The sequence below is a fragment of the Vicia villosa genome, linkage group LG6 (assembly GCF_029867415.1).
Source record: "Vicia villosa cultivar HV-30 ecotype Madison, WI linkage group LG6, Vvil1.0, whole genome shotgun sequence".
Lineage (NCBI taxonomy): Eukaryota > Viridiplantae > Streptophyta > Magnoliopsida > Fabales > Fabaceae > Vicia > Vicia villosa.
The window spans coordinates 7,374,080-7,384,078 of NC_081185.1; the positions used below are offsets into that span (position 1 = coordinate 7,374,080).

At 32.4% G+C, this 9,999-nt stretch overlaps 1 long non-coding RNA gene and 1 pseudogene across 1 annotated transcript; both read left to right on the top strand.

The window, feature by feature from the left end:
* Window positions 1–2,342: 2,342 nt before the first annotated feature.
* On the top strand, window positions 2,343–4,210 carry LOC131613159 (L-Ala-D/L-amino acid epimerase-like; annotated as a pseudogene).
* A 71-nt stretch (window positions 4,211–4,281) lies between these two features.
* On the top strand, window positions 4,282–4,900 carry LOC131611188 (uncharacterized). The gene is made up of 3 exons (XR_009286788.1): window positions 4,282–4,377; window positions 4,463–4,497; window positions 4,818–4,900. It is a non-coding gene; the product is annotated as an uncharacterized LOC131611188 (long non-coding RNA).
* The last annotated feature ends 5,099 nt before the right edge of the window (window positions 4,901–9,999 follow it).

The window sequence follows — 9,999 nt, forward strand, 5'->3', positions numbered from 1 at the left end:
GACGTCATCACACAAGAACAACAAGAACTTTATAATCTTCATTGGTGACTTCTCTAGAAAGACATGTGTCTATTTCCTAAAATAAAAATCATAAGTCTTTGGAGTATTCAAAAAATTCAAGGCCCTTGCGAAGAATCAAAGTGGAGAACAAATAAAAGTATTAAGAATTAATTGCAACTTAGAGTACACCTCTTGCAAGTTTGACATATTTTGCGAGGATGAAGCCCTAGAGCGACAACTTACAATCGCATATTCACCTTAAAAAAATGGTGTGTCTGAGATAAAGAATCACACAGATACGAAGATGGCTTATATTTGGAATTATTTTAATGCTGTAACTGGTTACCATAATTAGTGTAACTGGTTACCAGTTCAAAATTCTCAATTTATGGGCTTTTGTTTATGTTTTTCGTGTGTTCGTAACCAGTTACGCACAGTCCCATAACCGGTTACCCCTGTACATGTTCTTTTCGTTTTAAATTTCATGCTTTTATTGTCTATAACTCTTGGTCAATGTTCATCTCCCTCTCACACCTAATATTTCATCTACTCCCCATTGGTATAAGATCTCATTAAAACTTATCCTTTATTACCCACTCATATATCACCAAATACCAAAACAATCTCATTAAATCCTCACTACTTAAAAAACCCCACAAATAGCTTTCTCTCTTCACAATCTCAAAAGCATTGTATCACACCAACAAAGAGCATTCAGAAATTCCTTCTCAAAACCCTAACTTCTCCAAACTTTCAAACCCCATACATCCATGGAACCCACAAAGAAAGATATAGGCAAAGCTAAGATTGAGGAAAGTGGTTGTGCTCAAGATTAGGGGTGTTCGCGGTGCAGTTTGGGCGGTTTTGAAGAAAAAAATCATCTGAACCGCAATTGAAAAAATCGTGCGGTTTGGTTTGGTTCGGTTGGTTTTTAAAATAAATCCGAACCAAACCAAACCAAACTAATGCGGTTTGGTTCGGTTTTTTAAAAATATTTTATTGAATCATACATATACATATAGATGACAACATAACTTTGTATTTAGACATTCATACACAATCAGATAACAACAAAACTCGTCATATTTTGACAACAACTTTCTATTTTATATTTAAAAATTAAATTAGACAAAAGTGGAATAATAAACATAAAATAAAACAATATTATAAAACAATATAAAAATCTATCATATAAGAAAAGTCTACCATTTGAGCAATTCTTAGGCCATCCACATCAGCATCTGTTCTCTGATAATTCCACATCAGCATCCTCAAAATTAACTTCTTCTTCCACTATGATTCGGCAGTTACATCCTCCTGTTTTTCAATTTCCACTATCCTCATAACTACCCTTAAACCCCATCCTCTTTCACGGTTACGAAACTTTCCATCTTCCCCTTCCAATCTTCTTCTACAGCGGTTTCACAAAACCCTTTCTCTTCCAAATAGTTTCTAATTTCTCTGTAACATGGATTCGTTAAACTATCTAATGCTATGTAATCACGGTTTGTGGTGGCCTTCCTCCTGACGATGGAGAAATCCGGCTGCATTTTCCGGTGAATGGAGTTTAGCGCGTCTGCGAACAAGATTGAAGGGAAAAGGTACGGTGTCTATAATGATGTGTTTACAACCATTATCATATGATATATGCTTTGACTTCGTGATATCAGAATAGCAATCTCTGTCGGATTTGATTGAAAACTTTCTCGAAGTTTTACATTTCTGTTTGGTTTAGTGGTTTAAATGTCAATTATTGTCGGTAAAATGTATTTTATCTTGCTCTTTTCTTTCATTACTTTTCAGGAGCATGGGATGGTCTCTCAAATGGATCCAGCAGTGGTTGCATTTTGTGACAAGATTGCAAGCCAGGGTGAGGATTGGGCGTCTCAATGTTCATATATTATCCATAATCATGTATGACTGTATTCTTTTGTTAATTAAATTGTTTTTGCGGTGGACGTTTCATCCTTTCATATTGAAAAGCCAAAATATTTACAGAGTTCTTATCAGGTGCAGGGTTCTGGCATTCTTATTCGTAATGGCAATTCTTCAAAGCCTCTAATGATGTTTGGCACTGATGGCACCGAGATTCTTACGTCACCTTCAATCCATAAAAATTTAACATTGATGCTGAATAAATTTGTTTATTTTTTGTCAGTGCATTGGGGTATATACAGTTGACAATGAAGAACAAGGAGTCGGATGAAAAATTGTGTTATCTGAATCTTGCTTTTTGATTTTATGGTTTACTTTATGCCTTTTGATGTATAGGGTTCGGTTTAATCTTTTTAATTCTATAGGTTTGGATGAAGAATGGCTGAAGGTGTTAACTTTCCATAGGAATGGGTGCGCGTATCAACCGAAGGTTTGGTAGGAGCATTTTATGGAGTTTTGATTGGTCTATCTATTGGTTGAAACTTACAGTGATAATGTTGTCTATTTTCATAGAAAATATTTGTTTCTTTCATATTTTAATGTTCCATCTCATTGTAAGAACTATGATGACCTGGAGGTAAGAAATATTTGTTTATAGTTTATGCTTTCTCAATGGGAAATAGTTTGATTTAGGGATGAAATTCCCGTTGGTGCCTTTGCATCCCTTTTCTATTCTGTTGTTACTACTGACATATATGGTTTCAAATGTTATACCCTATCAAATGAAAGTGGCATATTGAATGTATTAGGTTTACGTACACTTACATCAATCCGGTATAAGACAAGTTGTTGTGGAGCAGGCACTGTTGCTGATACAAAGGCATTAACAGGTATCTATAATAATGCATACATCTCATACAGGGTAATAAAGTAATCAAGAAAATGGAAGCGGCATATTTGGTTATTCAAGGTATATGACTACAGAACAGTTGATGGAAGTAGCATATTTGGTTATTCAATGCCTTTCGGTGACATCTATTTGGCTCTTCGATATGGTGACATCTATGTTGGCTCATCTATTGTTCGGTCCTATATTGATCTGTCAACGATAATCTGGAACATCAATCTAATGTTCATTTCTATTTGCAGAGTGGTAAATCAATTAGAAAAAGGGAAGACGGAGTGCTGAAGAAAAAACTTCTATTGGTGGTTAGAAGACTCACTTGTATTTCTCCAACCAGTGCTGTTAGTTCTACTGTTTGTGAATACAATGTTGGTTTTTATGGAAATTTCCATTTCAATTTACATGTTTGAATATTGAAGGTTAGGGCTGGAGTAGAGGTGGCAGTAATCGATGCTGTTATACTTTCGGGTGCCATTGAGGAGGCTTTTTGGTGGTGCTTCAAATACCATTACCACTGATATAACAGTTAAGATCTTATATAATTTTTGACAAATGATTATGAAGAATATAATATTTTTACAATAAGTCAGGTTATTATATATGCATATCCCGATTGTTTCTTCAGCTGAATTGGCTTCTAAGTACTATAAAAAAGGATTCAAGACCTTAAAGTTGAAAGTAGGAAAGAATCTGAATGCAGATATAGAAGTGCTTCCAGCCATACGTGTTGCTCACCCTGACTGTCAGCTTATTCTTGATGCTAACGAAGTGTATAACTCCGACGAAGCAGTGGAAGTTCTCGAGAAATTACACAGTTAAGACCCAATGATTGTCGCTGTCGAACTAGAAAATGCACATATGCACCTTTATTGAATTATCTTTGCTTATAGAAACTTTGTTTGTTTTGTTTCATTACAGAAATGGGGTTAACACCTATTTTATTTGAGCAACCAGTTCACAGAGATGATTGGGATGGTCTTGGATATGTGAGTGTAACATAGCAAGAGAAAAATATGGAGTATCTGTTTTAGCTGATGAGAGTTGCAGAAGTTTAGTTGATGTTTACAGAATAGTTGAAGGGAATATTGTAGATGTGATTAACATTAAGCTTGCTAAAGTTGGAGTTATAGGTGCAATGGATATGATTAAAAAAGCAAGTTCAGCAGGATTGCATTTGATGATTGGTGGTATGGTTGAGACAAGACTTGCTATGGGATTTGCTGGTCATCTTGCTGCTGGCCTTGGATGCTTTAAGTAAGTACTATTGTTATTGCATTTGGAAAGTCTGAGCTTTTCTTCTTTTCAGTTCTTGCTGATTTATAGTGTTTTTCTTATGTAGTGTTCATTTACTATTTTACTAAATCATTTCAAGAATACAAACTCTTTTGTAGGTTTATTGACCTAGACACTTCCAAGTCCATTACTCTGTAGCATTTTTGCATTACTTTTGTACCTTTTTATTGTTATTATATTTTTACGATTTTCTAATTCTATTTGAGAACTAGCTCTCTTCTTTCTTAGAGTCATCGGCTGTGCTGGTAAATCAACAGTTCCCGAAGACCTTCAACTTTCGTCAATGTTTTGCTCTCGGCAACATCGTAAGTCTTACCCATTTCATTTCTTGATCATTATAGTTTCTAATTTATTATATTGGCGGTTATAATTTTGATTTCGATTTTGTAGAGTGCTGGTAAATCCTAATTGGAAATCGAGTTTTGGTAAGTCTGATGTAATATCTATATATTTTGACATTTTTATATATTACATGAAGCAACATGTTCTGTTATGGATTTGAACATAATAAACCCGACTGTTCTATATAATTATGTTTAAAAAATGACTTTATAGAGGAAGTGGTTCATTCCTCATCCTCATATTTCAAACTTGCATTATGAGCCTAAATGACAATTTTCCAGACCAATGCAAGGATCAATCTCAAGCAGATTGCGAAAGCATAGTATATTCATAAAGAAATCCAAACAACATCTGAGTTATTCAATATATACTAAATAACTTGAATTTCTACCTGTATGACCAGGGAGGACTTGATGAAATGGTTTCTTTCTATGGAATGTGCACTTTTTCGCTATCGTTTTCGTTTTCTAACTACTGAAGCTCAGGTAGATCTGACTTTATTACATGTATTTTGCACTTCAAGTAAGGTACTAATTTATCATGCGTCTTGCCTATGAGTGTACAAAGGGCAATCATGGACGAATTTGACATAACTTGCAAGGTTGTTAACGGTATGGAATTTGAGGTAATGACATGCAATTTGTTTTTAGCGCAATCGTGAAATTTGATGATCATGTTAGTGCAAGGGAGGATGAGATTGCTGCACTGGGAGGGAAAACTGCTACTGGAATTAATGTTTTCAGCGCCTTCGACGATAGACTCAAAGAGGTTTTAGTTTTAGTCCTTTTATTTTTCAATTTATATTATTCTTATAATATTTTAGTTTCAAGAGATGAAGCATCAATTGGGACTTTGGACCATTCCAATTGTTGTGATTTTTAAGGCTTTACATGTTTTTCTGTTTGGGAGTGGAAGACAATTGTAGTATTAGATTTTAGGTTAAATAATTAGATGTGGTGAAGATGAGTTCTCTCATTTATTTGTAAATTTGTTGGGTGTGTAACAGATTGGTTGTTTTGTGGTATGTGTAGATACAAGAGTATAATAGGAAGCATCTGGTTGCACGTGTTGTTGATGCTAATGACGATTCTGAAGCTATTCTTAAAGAGGAACCTCAAATTGAGTTCAGTGGAGAGGTATTGCTCTTTCCCTCTCTCTATTTGTGTATGTTTAATCAGTGCTGCTTCAGTCAACACGAAAAGACTGTTGATTGCTCTTGCTGAAATTCAACTTTGCCCTACGCCATGGCATATATGACCCGTCTCTATATTTTTGTTGATCACCGTTTGACAGTTTCGAACAAGATGTGTTAAGTGTCATGTTTATACCATAGTTCTCTTTTATTATGAGCTGATGGAAAAGTGAACATTCTCAGTAATGAAGGGTTTTTTTTTAAAATTATTTTAACTCCAGATGAAGGTTACGGTCAAGAAGCTCAGCTTGTGTTACATTGACGATCATTAAGCCATTCTTGCAAGAGAAATGCTTAATGGTACAAAATTGAGCATGGATTTCTAGAAATTACATGTGGCATTGTATCATTGAAATCAATGAGTGTGTAGTTGTATTGCTAAATGGTGCAAATTTTTTAGAATAGATATCATAGCAATTACATGTGGCATTTGTACACTGAAATTAATAACGATGGTGTATTCTTAAGAATAAGATATTTTTATACTTGAGTTGGATTTTGAGAGAATAGTTGGAAAAGTGAACTCTGTAAGTTGAAAAACGGTGTTCAGTTAAAAAAATCTTACAGAAAGAGCAGCGGCTTTTCAAGAGGGGCAGCAAAGTATAGGGGTGTTGCAAGGTGATACAGATTATGACTGGATGTATAGGCAACTGCTTATGCAACCAAACCAGAAGGCTTTCAGAACTGCATGGAGAGCATCCTATTGAAGCTTACGAAGTTACGATTGGATAATGCAAAGTGATCCGATAAACTGGGCGAATGCATTTTTTTAGGGTTGGCTCTATACTTGAGCCGAAGGTATTCTTCAATAACATCTTCAATACGAAAAGATGTTTCTCTTAGATTCTTCACCCAAGTTCTTAGTCCATCATTGGTTTCTGCTTCATCCGTGGCCCTTATGTCTGCATCTTTAAGGAAGGATTGAATGAATTTGAGCTCATCTTTGATATTTGAAAAATCTGTATGTACTCCTCTTAAAAGATTTGTTTCTTCTTTAAGAAATTGGAAGACTTCCCCCAGGGCAAACAATACTGCAGTTTCTGCCATTTACCTTATAGTTATGCTGTTAGGATCATGTGTATATCTTCTTAGTAAGGGTTCAGCCTCTTTTTTGTTTTTCTTTGGGTACAATTGTTATGAATGGTGTTAAGGAAATTTAATCTTCTAATGTCTAAGGATAGGAATGCTTCTGATTTTTGTTATCAGTCTGGTGAATGCAGACCATGTAAATAAGATGAACCGCTAATAACTGAATCCATTGATATTTGTCTTTGTCCAATTATCAGGTCTGGTACCTAAAATCCACGTTATATTGCTATGCTGCTGCGAGTTATCCATTAAATTTATACAAGATTTTGAAAAAGCTTACCACATGCTCCAATCTTTGATTTTCTTGGATCAATTCCACTTCCTGCATGGATAGAATATAATAAAAAAAGTTGTAGCAGAAAGTGAGAGCTATAAGTACATCAAGTATAAATACTGGATGTGCTGTGTGAGAGGTTTTTGGTTTAGCATATTTACCTTTCTCTTAAGGGTGTTGATGCCTTGCATGAACTTTCAATTATATAATTTTATTGTAGTATTTATTTCATATTTTATAAAATAAAAAACAAATAATAACAAATATTGAGTATGAAACTTTATAATTTTTGTAAGAGAATAATTTATAGTATATTTATAAAATAAAAAACAAATAATATTATATTGAAATTGATTAAAAATAACTAAATTGACCGTTGATTACATTAATTACATTTGTGGTTTTGATCGCATAGGGGTCTTATATTTTCTGCGATGGAATGGTTGAACCATGAAATAACGTTACAACAATATAATTTAGAACATTAATTAAAATATAATTTATGTTATTTTATGACAGAAACAAATTATCAATTTTACATTTTTAATACTATTAATTTATTATTAAAATATAAAAAACTTAATATATACATTTTAATAAACTATTTATATTTTAAAATATCAATAAATAATATAAATATAATAAATTTATTTATTGATACATACTTTCTTAAATTATGTAAAATAAATTAATTGATGTGTTTAAGGTAATCTTTATTTTAAAATAATAGTTTTATTAATAAAAAATATTAAAAGTAATAATTTATTTAATAACGTGAATAACTTTTTATTTTTAACATGCATTACATAACTCTTATTGTCTACATTTTATTAGATAATAATTATTAGCGGGACCACAGAGTTATTGACAAAATATTGAATATTAAAGAGAACGCGAAATTACTGATAATTTCGTTAAATATTAACAGAAACATTAAGTTAGTGATAATTTTTTTGAACATTAACAAGAACAACTTTGAAATATTAACGAGAATACCAAGTTATTGATCAAAATAATGAATAGTAACCGGAACACAAAGTTACTGATCAAAATAATAATATTAACAGGAACATGAAGTTAAATTTGGAATATTAACAGGAATACGCAATTACTGATCAAAATAATTAATATTAGCAAGAACATGAAGTTACTGATCAAAACATTGAATATTAACGGGAACATGAAGTTACCGAATAAAATATTGAATATTAATGAGAACATGAATTACTGATCAAAATATTGAATATTAACGGGAACATGAAGTTATTGATCAAAATATTGAATATTAACGAAAACAAATTTTGAATATTAACGGAAACACGAAGTTACTGATCAAGATGATAAATATTAACGAGAACACGGAGTTATTGATAAAATATTGAATATTAAAAAGAATACGAAGTTACTGATAATTTTTTTAAATATTAGCAGAAACATTATGTTACTGATAAATTTTTTGAACATTAACGAGAACAAATTTGGAATATTAACGACAACACGAAGTTATTGATCAAAATAATGAATATTAACGGAAACAAGGAGTTACTGATGAAAATAATGAATATTAACGGGAACATGAAGTTACTAATCAAAATATTAAATATTAACGGGAACAAATGCGGAATATTAACGGGAATACAGAGTTACTGATCAAAATAATGAATATTATCGGGAACATGAAGTTACTGATCAAAATATTAACTATTAACGGGAACATGAAGTTACTGAATAAAATATTCAATATTAACGAGAACATGAGTTACTGATCGAAATATTGAATATTAACGGGAACATGAAATTACTGATCGAAATATTTAATATTAAGGGGAAAATAATGTTTATTAATCAATATATCCCAAACTTTGGCCCAACATATTGAAAAGAAATTTTTATATTTTACACATTTGTTTTTAGGACATTTACTTCTACAATAATATATATGGAACAAAATAACATTTTCCCTATCATCTTTTATTTTCCTCAATCACAATGCGCGAAAACGACGGGTACCCGTGCGAACGCACGGGTAAGACACTAGTTATTAGAATGAAACAAAATAACAGAAGAGAAGAGAGATTAGTGGAGGTGAAAAAGAAAAAACGAAAGAGTTTAGAGAAGAAGATGTGCGATAAAAACGAAAGGGAACATTTGCATAAAAATGAGAAGGTGAAAAAGAAAGAATATAAGAGAGTAGAGATTATAGAAAAAGAGGGAAGATGTATGTGGTAAAGAAGGGGCGATAATGCTATTAGAGATTTGAGAAGATTGGGACTAAAATCATATGTGTAAGGATGAGAAAATTATTCCTAATCATAAGACTAAGGTATAATAGATTTAACTTTGGGTTGGATGTGAGTTAAGTAAATGTTAGGTTGTAACATAATGCGGTTTGATTCGGTTTGATTCGATTTACAAAATACAAACTGCACCCCAAACCAAACCGTGCGGTTTTGTTAAAAGATGACCCAAACTAATCCGGACCAAATGCGATTTTTTGCGGTTTCAGTTTGGTTTGGTTTGGTTTGCGGTTTTCTATTGGGTTGGTTTGGTTTTGAACACCCCTACTCAAGATTCAAAGTCTCAAGAGTTTTTCACAGTGGAACCAACTCTCAAGCAGAGGAGACTATTCTTCAATTTTAGAAACCGTTCTTTGACACCTCAGAAGTATGGTAATATTTTCTATTTTCCCACTTTTAGTTTTTATTTTCCAACCTTACTCCATCATCAAAAGATAGATAATTTGATTGCTAACACATGACCCTTTTATCCTGATATAGTTAGAGATTTGTATGAAATCATGAATATTAGTACTAATTGTTTCTTTAGCTCAAATGTTAAGGGAAAAGATATTGTTTTGTCTTTGGAAGATTTTGGAAAATGTTTAGAAGTTCCATTTGAAGTTTAGAAGATTTTTCATAACTATACTCCTCAGTTGGAAGGTTATAGAAAACTTGGTTATTATTTTAGCTTAAGTCTTTTGTCTAAGAAGAACATTTTGGACAAGAGAGTTCGTAACTCTTCCTCGAACCA